Source organism: Theropithecus gelada, chromosome 4 (genome assembly GCF_003255815.1).
Source record: "Theropithecus gelada isolate Dixy chromosome 4, Tgel_1.0, whole genome shotgun sequence".
In the NCBI taxonomy this organism is placed as follows: domain Eukaryota; kingdom Metazoa; phylum Chordata; class Mammalia; order Primates; family Cercopithecidae; genus Theropithecus; species Theropithecus gelada.
The window spans coordinates 44198090-44216064 of NC_037671.1; the positions used below are offsets into that span (position 1 = coordinate 44198090).

Here is a 17975-nt window from a genome sequence, read left to right on the forward strand (position 1 = left end):
GCTCCATATACATTAAAAACTTAAGGGGAAATGTAAAGCCATAAAGCTAAAAGAAATTTAGGGAGACAATCTGGATGATCTAAGTCTAAGAAGCAGTAATAAGGCAAATACAGTAGGCTAAAAAATGATGGATGTGTCTATATCAAAATCAAGAATTTCCATTCAATAAAGAACACCAAGCAGCCACGCGTGGTGGCTCACGTCTGTAATCCCAGCACTTTGGGAGCCCGAGGCGGGCAGATCACGAGGTCAGGAGATCAAGGCCATCCTGGCTAACACGGTGAAACCCCGTCTCTACTAAAAATACAAAAAATTAACTGGGTGTGGTGGCACACACCTGTAGTCCCAGCTACTCAGGAGGCTGAGGCAGGAGACTTGCTTGAACCCAGGAAGCAGAAGTTGCAGTGAGCCAAGATCATACCACTATACTCCAACCTGGGCAACAGAGCAAGACTCCGTCTCAAAAAAAACAAAAAACAAAAAACACCTAGGCAAAGTTAATAGATGACACCCCAGAAGATGATATTTATATGGTCCAAAACCAACCAGGGATTTAAGAAATATTATATATATTAAGGAGTTCTATAAATCAACAAGAAAAATACAGGAAACAAAGGATATGAAGAGGCAAAGGAAAATGGCTAACTAGAATTGAAGAAATTATTAAACTCGCTGGTAACTAGAAATAAAAATTAAACAGCCTAGCCAACATGGCAAAACCCTGTCTCTACTAAAACTACAAAAAAATTAGCTGAGTGTGGGGGCACATGCCTGTAATCCCAGCTACTCGGGAGGCTGAGGCAGGAGAACTGCTTAAACCCAGGAGATGGAGGTTGCAGTGAGCTGAGATTGCACCACTGCACTCCAGCCTGGGAGAGTGAGACTGTCTCAAAAAAAAAAAAAAAAAAAGGGCCGGGCACAGTGGCTCACGCTTGTAATCCCAGTACTTTGGGAGACCAAGGCAGGTGGATCACCTGAGGTCAGGCAGGAGTTCGAAACCAGCCTGGCCATCATGGTGAAACTCCATCTCTACTAAAATTAACCAGGTATGGTGGCACACGCCTGTAATCCCAGCTACACGGGAGGCTGAGGCAGGAGAACAGCTTTAACCCAGGAGGCAGAGGTTGCAGTGAGCCGAGATCGTGCCACTGCACTCCAGTCTGGGTGACAGAGTGAGACTCCATCTCAAAATAAATAAATAAATAAACAAAATAAAAATTAAAATGAGACATTACTAAAAGGCCACAATTAGAAATGTGGACAATACCAAGTGTTGGGGGGGCGGTTATAGAAACACAATGCTTGTTGTTATAAGCTTATATAACCATTCAACAGCCTCATAGTACTTATGCCGCAATGCTACTCCTGGGTCTGTGTCCCTGAGAATTCTCAAACATGTCCATAATGGACATGTGCAAGACTGTTACCGGTAGCATTGTTTACGGTAGCCTAGGTGCCCATCACTATGGGAATGGATGCACACCACAGAATACTATGTTGCAGCTAGAAGCAATTAGCTAAATCTACATCCACATGAACAGTTTTTTTTTGTTTTGTTTTGGTCTTTTTGAGACAGAGTCTCACCCTCAGCCTGGAGTGCAGTGGTGCAATCTTGGTTCACTGCAACCTCCGCCTGCTGGGTTCAGGCAATTCTCCTGCCTCAGCCTCCCGAGTAGCTGGGACCACAGGCGCGTACCACCACACCCAGCTAATTTCTTGTATTTTTAGTAGAGACGTGGTTTCACCATGCTGGCCAGGCTGGTTTCGAACTCCTGATCTCGTGATCTGCCCGCCTCAGCCTCCCAAAGTGCTGGGATTACAGGCGTGAGCCACCATGCCCGGCCCATACATAGCTCTTAAAATATAGTGCTCACTGAAAAAAGTAAAAACCAGAGTAAGATCTACAGCATTTCTACAAGGAGAATTCTATAGCCAAATTCTACAACAGTGTAGTATAATGAGCAATTTTGTAATTAAAAATATATATACCAAAAGAATCAGTAAGTATTTTACAAAGATGCATACACAATCGAGGACATACCAAACACATTAGAGAGTGTGACTGTGAGGTGGGGAGGAAAATAGACATGGGAATGAGGGCTGAACAGAGAGCCTTTGAACACCAATGCTATACTGTACCCAAATTATAGGAGTATGAAGTCCAAATTCAGAATAATATTTTTCATTCATGCATACATTAATTTATTCCATAAAAACTTATTGAACACCTCTTAAGTGCCAAGAACTCTGCTTAAACAGAAACTTCTTACTTCTGCTGAAGGCATTTTTTTAAGTCAGATATGTTTTAATTGGAAGTGGAAGGGAAAAATAATTTACAGTAGTATATAATATATACTAAAAAATGAGAAACTCACCGTCCTTAAAATGTTTTACAAAACTTTTTTCATCAAATAGAAATGTACCTTGAAGTTGTTTAAATGACAAAGTTAAATGAAAAATCAAAATACAAAAAGAACTCTATAAGTCCAACGTAAATTAGACAGCCACATCTCAATCCACAGATAAAATGCCTTTCCTCATGGCTTTCAGTGGTGAAACAACTACTTTTTGGAGGATAAGTTTTTCCTTTTTTTTTTTTTTTTTTTTTTTGAGACGGAGTCTTGCTCTGTCACCCAGGCTGGAGTGCTGTGGCCGGATCTCAGCTCACTGCAAGCTCCGCCTCCCGGGTTCCCGCCATTCTCCTGCCTCAGCCTCCGGAGTAGCTGGGACTACAGGCGCCCGCCACCTCGCCCGGCTAGTTTTTTTTGTATTTTTTAGTAGAGACGGGGTTTCACCGTGTTCGCCAGGATGGTCTCGATCTCCTGACCTCGTGATCCGCCCGTCTCGGCCTCCCAAAGTGCTGGGATTACAGGCTTGAGCCACCGCGCCCGGCCAGGATAAGTTTTTTCTACTTTATTTGTTCTATGTAACGCCCTCACTCCGCACCCGACAATATTTCAACTGCTCAGGAACACTTCTCACCAGATTTCTGTTTTCTAAAAGATTTCACAAGCAGACTGTTGGCTGCCAACGTAGGTGTTGTAGTTAATATGCTCATTACGCCATGCTGCTAACAAAAACTGATTAACGTATTCAGTGTAGAGTGACATGTCTATTCCATATTCCCTGGGCACTGAGAATAACATTTAAAAAAAAAAATTACCTGTTCACCCCTTTTTAGATGTCTCCTAATGAAAGGCCACAAGTTCCAAATGTTAGCTAGTATACATGATAATACTGGTAAAGGAAAATAATAGCAACCTGTAGTAGGACAACATCTGCCTATAAGGCTCTAAAATTGCAATACTTCAATATTTCAGATTTAGATTACTGAGTGCCAGCACACAATCATATCTTACTGTAACCTTGAACTCCTGGGCTCAAGCAATCACTCCCACTCAGGTGGATCACTTGAGGTCAGGACTTCAAGATCAACCTGACCAACAAGGCGAAATCTTGTCTCTACTAAAAATACAAAAATTAGCCAGGCGTGGTGGCACACACCTGTAGTCCTAGCAACTGAGGAGGCTGAGGCAGAATGGCTTGAAGCCGGCAGGTGGAAGCTGCAGTGAGCCAAGATCGCGCTACTGCACTCCAGCCTGGGGGACAGAGTGAGACTTCGCCCCAAGGGAAAAAAAAAAAAAAAAAAAAGAGATTTTCCCACCTGGGCCTCCCAATGTGCTGGGATAACAAGGTAAACTACACACTGGGCCCAATTTGGGATTTTCAGTATGAAGTAGACCATGAGGCCACTCACAGATGAGACTGATGTCTTCATTAAAGCACACTTACCTTTCACTTGAAATGCACTGTTATAAGCTCTTCAAGTTATGTCACACATTCCTTTTTTTGTTTGTTTGTTTTTTTTAAAGATGGAGTCTCGCTCTGGAGTACAGTGGCTCCATCCCGGCTCACTGCAAGCTCCGCCTCCCGGGTTCACGCCATTCTCCTGCCTCAGCCTCCCGAGTAGCTGGGACTACAGGCACCCGCCACCATAACTGGCTACTTTTTTGTATTTTTAGTAGAGACGGGGTTTCACCATGTTGGCCAGGATGGTCTCGATCTCCTGACCTCGTGATCCGCCCATCTCAGCCTCCCAAAGTGCTGGGATTACAGGCGTGAGCCACCATGCCCGGCCGTTATGTCACACATTTCTAAAATATTTATTTTAAGAGTATATTCAATTCCACAGTGATATGTTTGCTCTCATCTTTACTTATAAGACCCCTCCTCTAATCAGTTGACCATATTTTACTTTTTTATATGAATGTTTTTAACCTGACCTTTGACCTCTTTTAGATACAAGCATGCAATCAGTGTATAGCCGTAAGCATCCAATTGATACAGCTGATTGTATCAGAACATAAAAAAGGAGAGTGAAAGATGTAAATGTTAGCAGTGACCATCTATAGGGATATTCTTGGCATTCTGATTTATAAAAACATAACATTAATACAGTCCTACATACTCTATGAATGCCTACATAAATGAGATGACCTCTGTTCATAAATGCTGATTCGCTGTCAAGGGCTAGATGTCTATGATCATAAAGCTATTAGCAATGACGGCTGAACTGAGCAGTTCATACATTTTCTTACCTGATTTTCTTTGCGGCTACCTCCAATTTTTGTCAAGTAGAATCTAATTAGCTTTAACAGGGACTTTGACCTTATTGTCCTGATAAGTTAGTATCCATAACTGCAAAAATAAGTACCATAAATTACCTGGCATTCTAGAAAGGTCTGGGCTCAAAACTGATAAATCAAGGCCGGCCATGGTGGCTCACGCCTGTAATCCCAGCACTTTGGGAGGCTGAGGCAGGCAGATCACCTGAGGTCAGCAGTTTGAGACCAACCTGGCCAACATGGCAAAACATCTCTACTAAAAATACAAAAAATTAGCCAGGCGTGGAGGTGCATGCCTGTAGTTCTGGCTACCCTGGGGGCTGAGACAGGAGAATCACTTGAACCCGGGAGATGAAGGTTGCAGTGAGCCGAGATCGCATCACTGCACTCCAGCCTGGGCCACAGAGTGAGACTCCGTCTCAAAAAAAGCTGATAAATCAGTAAACCCCTATCTACTCTTCCTTTCATTTTCAACTACAATTTATATCTACAAAACAAATTGATCCTTAAAGACTTTATTTCAAAGTCAAAGCTCTTGCTATTTTAATGCACCCACATGGTCCATCCAAGTGAGCACATGACATATCCTACACATCTTTCCCATGTTAGAGACTGACAGACAGAGCAGGAGGCACGAAAGAGCAGGACACCAATGCGACAAAATGCTAAAGCCAAGCTATAAATTATCTTTTTGCCATTCTCTGCTGCATTTTGAAAAAGCTAACACAACAGCAGAGCCTATCCTTCCTTTGGAAAGATACGAGCATCATACAAAAGTATCCTTCTAACTCACTAGCAACAGTGCTGCCCTCCCATCTTTCACACAACTTGCCCAGCAAGAGAAGCACTGCTGGGTTCTAAAGACAATGACTGAAAGCTCTGTATTCTGATGATGGGAGGGAGCAGTGAAGACCAGCTTCCTGGGCTCTAAACTATGCCAGACTGCCGTGCTAATCCTCCCTAAATCCCACGACACAACGTTTCGGTGGGGGTGGGAACAGGATAGAAAACAATCCAAAACTGAATCAAGAACAGTAGCTCTGGGTTACGGAGGTCATAACATTCCTATTTGAATGAGGGTAGGGGATAATGGAGTGGGGCAAAGATATAGACAAAAGCCTTTAAAACATATCTTTAAAAATACAAAAGAAAAATGAATTTTATTCCTGATCCTTCTGATGTGCTAACCAACATCTGCCCCCAATCATTTGCCAGTCCTGGCTGCATAGAAGGCACAGAGTAGCAGACATTTTCACACAGTAAAGCTGGAAGAGATGCTACTAGAGTGTAAATCACTAATTAGCTCAATAAAAGACAAAGAGAGAAAATACCTGTCACAGAATGCTGTTTACAACTTGACATATAATAAAAAACCCTGAAAATTTCAGGAGAATGCCTTACTTTCCAGACTTCTATTAACATGTGAATGGAAAAGGGATAGTATTATAGTCTTTAAAAATAGCCCATATCTCCAAAACAGTAACTAGAAAGAATGCTTTTCCAAACAATCTGTAATTTTTTCATCCTTATGAAAGGGGTGTGTTTTTAATTATTACAATCAGCTTTTTTTTGTTTTGTTTTTTGTTTTTTTTGAGATGGAGTGTCACTCTGTCATCCAGGCTGGAATGGAGTGGCACAATCTTAGCTCACTGCAACCTCCGCCTCCCAGGTTCAAGCAAATCATGTTCCTCAACCACCCAAGTAGCTGGGATTACGGCATGCACCACCATGCCCAGCTAATTTTTGTATTTTTAGTAGAGACAGGATTTCACCATGTTGGCCAGCCTGGTCTCGAACTTCTGGCCTCAAGTGATCCAACTGCCTCGGCCTCTCAAAGTGCTGGGATAACAGGTGTGAGCCACCGTGCCTGGCCTATAATCAGCTTTAACAAGGAGTTATATTTCATAGCTTTGATAATTGCTTAAAGAGGGGGGGAAAGGAAAAGAAGCCCACAAGTGCCATTTTTTTGTTTGTTTGTTTTGTTTTGAGACAGAGTTTCACTCTTGTTGCCCAGGCTGGAGTACAATGGCACAATCTCGGCTCACTGCAACCTCTGCCTGCCTGGTTCAAGCAATTCTCTGGCCTCAGCCTCCCGAGTAGCTGGGATTACAGGCAACCGCCACCATGCCCGTCTAATTTTGTATTTTTAGTAGAGACGGGGTTTCTCCATGCTGGTCAGGCTGGTCTCGAACTCACAAACTCAGGTGATCCACCTGCCTGCCTCAGCCTCCCAAAGTGCTGGGATTACAGGTGTGAGCCACCGCGCCCAGCCACAAGTGCCGTATTTTGCATTTGTCAGAATACAGTTAATATTCCTTCCACTTAAACTGAGGATCCCCTTCAGGTCACAAGTTTATCGAATAGACAGGCCATCATTTTAATGAAGATTAAATGACGGGAAAGGAGTCAGTTAAATTTCCTTATGTGACAACAACAGAAAAGACTCCCAAAATTTAAGTTTATTTGGGGGGAAGGTAATAAAATATTAAGATACTTCCATTCATTCCCTCATCATATGGCAAACCTATTTGTATTAATCCCAAGCAATGTTCTTTTTTTTTTTTTTTTTTTTTTTTTTGAGACAGAGTCTCGCTCTGTTGACCAGGCTGGAGTGCAGTGGCTTGATCTCAGCTCACTGCAACCTCTGTCTCCCAGGTTCAAGCAATTCTCCTGCCTCAGTCTCCTGAGTAGCTGGGATTACAGGCACGTGCCACCACGTCTGGCTAATTTTTGTATTTTTAGTAAAGGTGGGGTTTTACCATGTTGGCCAGGCTGTTCTCAAACTCCTGGCCCCAAGGGATCCACCTGCCTCAGCCTCCCAAAGTGCTAGGATTACAGGTGTGAGCCACCGCACCCAGCCAACCAATATTCTTAAAGCAATACATTTTTCACTTTGATCTTTTCCAGCTCCTTGAAGCTACATAAGAGTCTTTAAAATATGTATTTCACCTAAATATTTCTTGGTTGTGGTGTTGAAAGGCCCCATGGTTCCTGTTTCTCACACAATAATCACCCATACCTCCATAGCTAGCATGTCCTGAGGACACATCCGTGCATGAGCACACATGTCACATGCTAAGGAGGTTCCCAACAGATGGGTACACTATGATAGAGTTTCTTCTAATGGGAAAGACCTGAAAACCCATCATTCACAAGTAAAAGAATCTCAGAATGTACTGGAGACAAGACCATAAAAACACAAAGTCCATTCTAAACCCAATCTTGAGATTCCTTTGCTTCAAGTATTTGACTGAAATCAAATACAAACTAAACTTTCTGAAATACTCAAAACATTCTCCCCTTTTCTTCTTTAAAATTAAGGTCTTCATATGCATCTTCTTCAATCTGACTTGTTTAAAAATACTCAAGTTAGAGAAAATGATAAAGCAAATGGGACAAAATGAAAAAAAATTGGTAAAACTGAGTAATGGTATACAGAATTTCTTGTATCATTTTTGCAACTTTTCCATACATTTAAAAAATTATAAAATCAACAGCCACCAAAAAATAGAGTATTAACAACAGAAGTTCTCTCATAGGGCTGTTTCAAGTTTCAAACAATTCACATACTCAGTTAATGCTGGACACCTAGTAAACACTCAGTAATTGTTAATTATTTTTTTAAATGAGTGGATCAGTTGGGCACGGTGGCTTACGCCTGTAATCCTAACACTTTGGGAGATCACTTGAGGTCACGAGTTCGAGGTCAGAAGTTTGAGAGCAGCCTGGCCAACAAGGTGAAACTCCGTCTCTACTAAAAATATAAAAACTTGTCTGGGTGTGGTGGTGGGTACCTGTAATCCCATCTACTAGGGAGGCTGTGGCAGAAGAATCACTTGAACCTGGGAGGCGGAAGTTGTAGTGAGCCAAGGTGGCGTCACTGCACTCCAGCCTAAGCTACAGAGCAGTACTCCATCTCAAAAAAAAAAAAAGACTGGATCAATTTACTTAACCAGTTAAAGTATAGCGGAGCCAGGCACAGTGGCTCACACCTGTAATACCAGCACTTCGGGAGGTTAAGGTGGGCGGATCGCTTGACCCCAGGAGTTCGAGACAAGCCTGGGCAACATGGTAAAACCTTGTCTCTACAAAAAATACAAAAATTATCCAGGTGTGATGGCGCATATCTGTAGTCCCAGAGAGGTACAGGCTGCAGTGAGCTGACATGGCGCCACTGCATTCGCCTGGGCGAAAGAGCGAGATTCTGTCTCAAAAATAATAATAACAATAATAATGTATGGGGGAATTGGTATATCACTTAGGCACACATAAAGAGAAAATAGTAAAAAATTAGTGAGGGTATAAACAAGTATTGCTTATGGATATTTGCACTGAAATCTGAAGTCAGAAAAAAATTCATTTTTCTTCAAACAACAATAATCTTTCAACTGTAAACATGTCATAGTATACAACAAGTCCAGGGCAGTTTTCTGGATGCATAATCTGCAATGCAATAAGGCATTTTTTACTGGTGTGGGGTTGTTTTGTAAATACAATTTTGGAATGAAAAAATAGAAGCATGCAAGAACCTCGATGTAATCTTTACATTATACATAATCATTATGGTGTTTACCCCAGGTTCCCCATCTAGAAAGGAACTGATAAAAGGTTAGTAACAGGACTACAGGAATAATTTTTAAAGATTGGCAAACAAGACTTGTTAAGTGTTGAATCTGAAGAAGAGCATGGTGAGGGAGAACTTCACAACAGGCAAACCAGAGGTAAAACCAAAGCACAGACTCTGCTGGCAAAATGCAAAGGTTGGAATCCCATCCCACCACTTAGAACTCTAACTTTTGAACTAAAATAAAGCTTAAATGTATCACTGGGTTACTATTTAACAAAATATTATTTTGTATTATTTGTAATATAAGATAATTAACTACCAAATAAATAGTTGCAGGAATGTCTAAGTATAACCTTGGACGAACCATTTAATCTCAAGGACACTCTATTTCATCACCTGTAAAATGAGAATAGTAATAGTACCTACCTCATAGGATTGCCATTGAGGAGTATACAAGTTACAATTTGCAGTGCTTACAGAAGAATCTGGCACAAAAGCATTATATGTGTGCTGGTTACTATTATTAAGTTTATGAAGAACTAAGGTCTTATAAATACAAAAGTACACAGATTTTTTTACTCAAAAATTGAGAATGGGGCAAGAGGAAACAAACAAATATATAGCATTAAGCATGTGCTGGTTAGAGAGAAGGCAGACTCTCCTGATAGATAAATTATTAAATGCTTGCAAAGATTATCTAGAGGTTACCACATTACTGCTGAAGATTTGTTTTAAAAAAATAGGATAAATTTTTATCTACCTGGAATTATTTAAGTGGGATATTGACTGGAGTTGCTGGATAAACTAGAGGTCCTTTCAAGGTCTCTTCCCATCCAAAGAATCTACAATTAACCAGGAAAACATTTCATTATGTACAACCTAACAAATCTAAAAATATAAATTTAAAAGCTTTTGCTTAGCAAATAAGATTATAACCAAAATAAAGTTAAATCGGGTAGAACTGTACTTGACGAACAAATGAAAATAAAGCTTAAATTTATCATTGGAGTCCTTATTGATAACAGCATTATCTCAATTTTTAAAAATCCATTTTCAGTTTTAGAAATAGCGACTGAGAAATAACCATTGACAATGAGGCTCTGGTTTAGCACACTAAGGCCGTTGCATACAGAAACAAAAGGCAGGACTCACTCTTTCCCTTGGCTGATCTTACAGTTTATATTTTCTTCTTTACCAATATCAAATAAGTCTATAATCGTTTATATAAAGATACTAAGCATAAAACAATTACAATTACATTATAAACATGGCAATACCATACAGAGTACATCCTACTACTAATGCCAGCCCAAACACATCTATAAAGAGAATATGCACACACATCTCACTGAAACAAGTGCCTCATATTAAAGTTACTCTTCATCTTGAAAGTCAACGTATCAAACTAATCCTTTTAAAATGTAGTGGCAAAAATAGTAATTTTTACCAAAATCCTCTGTTAAATTGCTAAATACATCTAGTCACCTTGAACACTTGCTTAATACAATCCAGGAAACAAACCATAAACTAAATACTATGCCACTAACACAGTAGCTGAATGTAGAAAGTTTTCTAAATTATTCACATACATTAATAACCATTGTTGCTCAAATCCACAAATCAAAATATAATCTTTGTTAACTATTATGAATGTCATAAACCTAATCTTTGCTCTTTATACAAACACCAGCAAAAGAGTGTCAATCCAAAATTTATACAACTTTGAAAAAAAAAAAGTCTCTTTGTGCATCTGAGTGTACATAATGAAATAACCCAACAAGATTCTTAACAACTGTTTGCATTTTTCCCTAAGTAAATTATATGCTATCCTTTGGCACCATCAAATGCAAAACAAATATTCATTCATATTCTTAGCTAAATGTAAAAGCTTCTGAATAAAATCATTAAAACAAAATTCTAAGAATAATTCAAATTTTGCCCCAAATTTCTTATCTTCCTTTTCATTTCTAAAGGTGTCTTAAAAATCAAAAGCTTCTAGAAAATTAGTATTAATCTGGCCTTCTTTATTCACAATCATAAAATACGAAAGGCAGTGGAGCTGTCCAAAGACCCAGCATGCAATATTATCTTGTAGAGATGTTTTTCCATCAAAATTACTCATAAATTTATTTACCCTAAAAAATAAGTCTGCCACTCTAAAATCCTCCACTACTCTACAATTCTCTCTTTCTTTATTCCATTTTGTTAAATGGGTGGGTTACCAACTACAGCATGAAACGTCCCACAAAAAGCTAAAGGCAGCTCAGGAACTCAAAGCCCTCAGCTCTGATTTAAATCTCTCCCCCAGTAAACTTCCTTGGTTGGTTATTTGCCTTTCTCTGAAATGACTTCTTAACATTCTCCAGCCACTGAAAACGATAAGCAGAAACCTGGTTGATTAATCATCTTTCTCTATCCCAACAACAGTGTGTTCTCCGTGGAAAATGAAAATGCTGTCCATAAAACACAGCCCAGCACTTGTCAGGTACAGCACTCCTACAACACCAGAACTATCACATCACTCGAGTACACTCTAAATAAGCACACCCTTTCCCCGCATTATCACAACACTAGTGAAATGCAGAGGTTTTCAACGCCCAGAGTTTACGCTTTATCACCCATACAAGAAAAAAATCAAATCAAAATGAGTCTCATTTCTTCAAAGTGGACAGGAAACTCAAATCAAAAGCAATGAAGGGTGGAAGCGGATTCAAGATTCCTTGAAGAGAGAAAGAGGTTTCTGGAATTTCCTACTTTTAGGGACAAAAGGATGGACAGTTTCAACACACAGTTCTCTCCTCAACAAAGAATTCCTTTCCTGCACCCCCCACCTCTGCCCTTACTTTTTAGTCTTTACCCCTGTCTCTAGGTCCCCTTTCACTCACCATGGTTCCTTCTCTTCTGCACCAAAGGCTCTCTTACACTTGATCTTTCACTATAGCATTTCTGCCCTGACCCTTGCAGACCTTCTGGAGCAACTCCCCACAACACGCACATTCGATTCCCACCCCCGTGCAGTCTACCCCAGTTCTACATTCATCAGGACTCCCCGAGCTTCCGTTAGCCCCCTTCTCTTCCCTTACTCCCCATCTCATCCTTTAAATCCTGGGGCCCATCTCTTCCTGCTCCTCTCACCATTTGTTTTTAGCCTTGTCTCTTCACCTCACTGTTTTCACCTTGGATCTTGCTGAACCTCTACAATTAACGTAATTCCCCAGTTATCCTGGTTCCAGATGGCCATCACTTCTTACACCCTAACTCTAGTCTCCTTTCAGCTTTTCTGCTCCCAGAATTGTCCTACAGACACCCATCTCTTATCTGTTTCCCTTGGCCCTTCCACCACACTCTTATTCCGGACTCCACCTGGTTCCAATCCAGGTCTCATTTGCCCCCCCTCGCTTTACAGAATTTACATCCATCGCCCACCCACTAACCCATTCCTTTCTCAGAACCTTGCCAGCAGTTCCCACCACACCGCTGGTCCTAGTCCTTCAGCTCATCTCGCTCCGCACTAGTTCACACCCTTGTCACGTCTGGCTCTTAATCACTCTCTCTTTCCTACTCCCAACTATTACCCCAGCTCTGCCCCTCCTTGTCTTCCACTTCCAACACTTACCCCGGTACCCCTCACCCCAACACCACCCCCTACGAAGCTTTCCCCTTCAAACCCCTGCTCTTACACCTAACCCCACGATCCCTTTTCCCAGCCCTAACCTCATTCCCTGCCCGGCTTCCTTAACGCCCACCACCCTGGCTTTTGCCTCCTTCCTACCTCCTTGGCTGGCTTTTTCTCACTCCTCCTCTCCCTGGCTTCTAACCCTTTCTCCCCTTAATCCTCCTCATCTCATTCTCAACCCGGTTCCCCCCATCGCCCCCAAGCCTTCCTTTCCCTCTCCCTTCAAGGCTTTTGCCCCAACCCAGCCGTCGCCCACCCCGCCAAAATAAGACGCCGGAGCGCCCCGACTCCCGGCTCTCGCTTCCCGCCGCCCCCGCCCTGGGCGCCCCCAGCCCGCCGGCGCCGCGGTCCCGCCCCCTACCGCAGCTCCTCCCGCCCGCAAGGCGCGCGCTGCCTTTGTCGCCCCTCACCCGGTGTGTGAGGATTTTGCTTCTTTAAAGGGGAGGGCTAGTGAGCCGGAGACTCCTATCCCCGCCTCCGAGTCTTAGAATGGGCTCCCTGGCCGTCGCGGCCTCCCCGGCCCCCGTCCCCCCTACCCCCTGGAGCTACCCACTTTGCCGCCTCCCCACCGCCTCCGTCCCCTCCCCCGGCCCCCTCTATTTACCGCCATCATCAGCACGCGCGAGCTGTCACCAGGGCGCGAGACAACCGAACGCGGCCCCGCCCCCTGCCCGCCTATTGGCCCGCCCGCTGGAGCCCCGCCCCTGGGGCCCTGCATTGCGCCAACGGCGCAGCGCTGGGCCGCGACCCCGGCACCGGCACCCTTTCCGAGGGTTCGCGCCGCAGGCGCAAAGTTTAGGGTCAGCCACAAACGCGCGGCCGCTTTGAGCTTGGCGTAAGGGGCGGCGGCGTAGGGGGGGCGTTGTGAATGGCTGGTCGAAGTTTGGTTGAAGCACAGGAGGGTAAATAAGAAGGTTTCCAGACAAAGAGACTCTTAAAGGTACAGACTATTATGTCTGTCCCTCCTACTTAAAGGGCCAGAGACGCTCCCGAGCCCATCTCCGCCCCCTTCTTCCCGGGGAACTGTAAAGGTATTTTACATGAGTTTCCCATACTTTTTTGGGTTCACCTTTAACACCTCTCCCCACTGCGAAGGACAAAGGCTTTCTCACTATTCCGTCCATATGTTTTGTTCTGTTAAAAGACGTTATTTCTGTGTTGTTCCTAAAGCAGCAGCCCGCAAACCGTGGGGTTTCCGGAGGCAGCAGCAAAAGTTACTATTGGCTCCCAGGCGGGCGAGCACGTGTCTGGCTTTTGCCACTGATGACCCAAGAGAGATTCAGCTGTTTTATGGAAATTTCCAAGTTAGAGGATCGCTGCCGGAACTGATGAAGTTCAGCAGATTGTAGAGCTTGGGAAGTAAACCAGACTGAGTTGGTACTGGTCCTAAGGACTTCTTTCTGGAGAGATGGGGATGGACACCGTTGGGAAACAGAACAGCACCTAAGCTACAAAAGGCTTGGTTCCTAAGCAGTCTCGTAGGTGCACTGTCTTGAAACTACTTGCGGGGTTGTGGGGGAGGATGGGAGTCTCCCAAAATAAGATCAACAATTTCAACATCCAACACATAGCTAAAGGCAGATAAAGACTTACATTTAAATATAAGGACAAGTAAAATAAACACACATTAGCTACAGTGGTGGCTCAAGTTACACACCTGTAAATAGGAGAACTAGGTAAGCACAAAACACAACCCACACACAATAGGAAGGGGGAAACTACAATGCCTGGACCAGGCGCTGTAAAGGCAATTTATTAATAACTTGCACTTTTAAAAGAGGTTTGATAGAAGGAGAGGAAGTGGAGTGTTTCCTGAGGTTCAAGACCTCAGAGTTAGATTCAGAATTTAGCTCTCTCGTCCATCACAGTTAACACAATTCTTTTTAAGGAATTCTTACATTATAACTCTAATTATCTGTCTTTTTCCCTTACTCAGCAATCCCCAAGAAAAATCTTGGAGAAGAAAGATTTTTACTTATTCAATGTTAGTTCCATAACAAGGTGCTTTTGCTGAGTGAAGAATTTGGGAGCCACTTAAAACTTCTAATGGAAGGGATGCTCCCAGAATAGCAATACAGGAGGAAAAGTTTCTCAATGCTGTGAGCACGTATTAGATCAGTGTTCTCAAAAGTGTGGCCCGGAGGCTGGGTGTGGTGGCTCACGCCTGTAATCCCAGCACTTTGGGAGGCTGACGCAGGTGGATCACGAGGTCAGGAGATCAAGACCAGCCTGACCAACATGGTGAAACTCGGTCTGACTGGATGTGGTGGTGCATACCTGTAATCCCAGCTACTCAGGAGGCTGAGACAGGAGAATCGCTTGAACCAGGGAGTTGGAGGTTGCAGCGAGCTGAGATCGCGCCACAGCACTCCAGCCTGGCAACTGAGTGAGGCTCCATCTCAAAAAAATAAATAAATTTTTTTAAAAAGTGTGGCCTGGAAAGCCCTAGGGATCTCTGAGACCCTTTGGGCTGGGGGGATAGTGGAGTGCCTGAGGTCAAAATGATTTTCCTAATAATACTAAGACATTATCTGCATTGTCACTGTGATGACATTTGCACAATGATACAAAAGTAGCAATGGGTAAAACTACTGCCTTAGCACAAATCAAGGCAACTGCACCAAGCTGTACTAGAGGTCAAGGTATTTTTCACTGCCACAGTAAAAAAAACAAAACAAAAAAACACCTGTTTCAGGCCAGGCGGGTGCAGTGGCTCACACCTGTAATCCCAGCACTTTGGGAGGCCGAGGCAGGCAGATCACTTGAGGTCAGGAATTCGAGACCAGCCTGGTCAACATAGTGAAACCCCCGTCTCTACTAAAAATACAGCAATTAGCTGGGCGTGGTGGCATGCGCCTGTAATCCCAGTTACTCAGGAGGCTGGGGCAGGAGAATCACTTGAACCTGGGAGGCAGAGGTTTCAGTGAGCTGAGATCGCACCACTGCACTGCAGCCTGGGCAACAGAGTGAGACTCTGTCTCAAAAAAAAAAAAAAAAACACCAAAAACACCTGTTTCATTTAAGAGGTCTTCGATGAAGACAATAAAAATTACTTTAAGTACACATGTTTATGTGATTAAATGTATGTATGTATGCATCAAGCACTTTTAAGTACAACATTTGTCTTGAGGAAAAGCACTTTTGTAATTTGAGTTTGGAACTGAGTTAATAGCTTTCTTCATGGAACACCATTTTTTTTGAAAGAACAGCTAACAGACTGTAGTTGTTCACTGGATATTTGGCAGACATGTTCTTTTCTTTTTTTTTTTTTTTCCGAGACGGAGTTTTACTCTTGTTGCCCAGGCTGGAGTGCAATGGTGCGATCTCGGCTCACCGCAACCTCTGCCTCCCAGATTCAAGCGATTCTCCTGCCTTAGCCTCCCTAGTAGCTAGGATTACAGGCATCTGCCACCAACCCGGCTAATTTTTGTATTTTTAGTAGAGACGGGATTTCTCCATGTTGGTCAGGCTGGTCTCAAACTCCCAACCTCAGGTGATCCGCTCGCCTCAGCCTCCCAAAGTGCTGGGATTACATGCATGAGCCACCGTGCCCGGCCGACATGTTCTTAAAAATAAAGTTGAGTCTGATAGCATTGTCCGTTATGATAAAACTCAACCATTTATTTTTATTTTTGGAGACGGAGTCTCACTCTGTTGCCCAGGCTGGAGAGATGTGGCGTGATGTCAGCTCACTGCAACCCCTGCTTCCCAGGTTCAAGCGATTCTCCTGCCTCAGCCTTCTGAGTAGCTGGGACCACAGGCACACACCACCAAGCCCAGCTAATTTATTGTATTTTAGTAGAGACAGGGTTTCACCATGTTGCCCAGGCTGGTCTTGAATTCCTGAGCTCAGGCTATCTGCCCGCCTCAGCTTCCCAAAATGCTGGGATTAGAGGTGTGAGCCACCCCGCCCGGCCTAATAAAACTCAAGCATTTAAGTCAAACAGAATTTCTGACAACTGACTTGTATCTCCCAATATAAGCTTGATAGCTTCCCATGACTTTTTCTAATAAATAAGACTGGTAGTGGGCGGGGCACGGTGGCTCACGCCTGTAATTCCAACACTTTGGGAGGTCAAGGCGGGCAAATCATTTGAGGCCAGGAGTTCGAGACCAGTCTGGCCAGCTTGGCAAAACCCCATTTCCACTAAAAATACAAAAATTAGATGGGCATGGTGGTACATTCCTGTAATCCCAGCTACTCAGGGGGCTGAGGCACAAGAATTGCTTGAACCAGGGAGGCAAAGGTTGCAGTGAGCCAAGATCATGCCACTGCCCTCCAGCCTGGGCAACAGAGCAAGACTCTGTCTCAAAAAACTGAAATAAGGCCAGGCACGGTGGCTCACGCCTGTAATCCTGGCACTTTGGGAGGCCGAGGTGAGGGGATTGCCTGAGCTCAGGAGTTCTAGACCAGCCTGGGAAACAAGGTGAAACCCCATCTCTACTAAAAATACAAAAAAAGTTAGCTGGTCATGGCAGCGTGTGCCTGTAGTCCCAGCTACTCTGGAGGCTGAGGCAGGAGAATTGCTTGAACCTGGGAGGCGGAGGTTGGAGTGAGCCGAGATCGCACAACTGCACCCCAGCCAGGGCAACAGAGGGGAAAAAAGTCAAAAAAAAAAAAAAAAAAAAAAACTAAAATAAAACATTAAAATTAAACAACAAGGACTGGTAGTGATATTAATAAATATGATTTTTTGATATTGTATAATGTGTCAACATTTAGGAGATGTGCAGTGTTTTTCCAAATGACCAATGCATGACACTACAAAATCACGCATTCATAAAAGATCCATTCAAAGTGCAAAATAAAGCCAGGTGCAATGGCTCACACCTGTAATCTCAGCACTTTGAGAGGCTGAGGCAGGTGGATCACTTGAGCCCAGGAGTTCGAGACTAGCCTGGGCAATATAGCGAGACTCCATCTCTAAAAAGAAAAAAAAAGTGCAAAATAAACCAATAAACATTAATAGAATATAAAAAGTTCACTAATATACTTTGAGGTTCCACACTGCAACTAGCCTTTAGCAGAGTTTTGACAGCATCAAAGAATATCCACAATTATCTGAAACAGTTATGAATATACTTCTCCCTTTTTCCAAATATGCAT

General features: G+C 43.2%; 1 protein-coding gene across 1 annotated transcript in view; it reads right to left on the bottom strand.

Annotated features, from left to right (window-relative positions):
- The window catches only part of USP49 (ubiquitin specific peptidase 49), a 104153-nt gene extending 91552 nt beyond the window's left edge, over positions 1–12601 (bottom strand). The window contains exons 1-2 of the mRNA XM_025382212.1: positions 12078–12601; positions 9953–10034 (exon numbers count right to left, since the gene is read on the bottom strand). The gene's annotated coding sequence lies outside the window, so the exon portion shown is untranslated. The remainder of the gene's footprint in view (positions 1–9952; positions 10035–12077) is intronic.
- Between the last annotated feature and the right edge of the window lie 5374 nt (positions 12602–17975).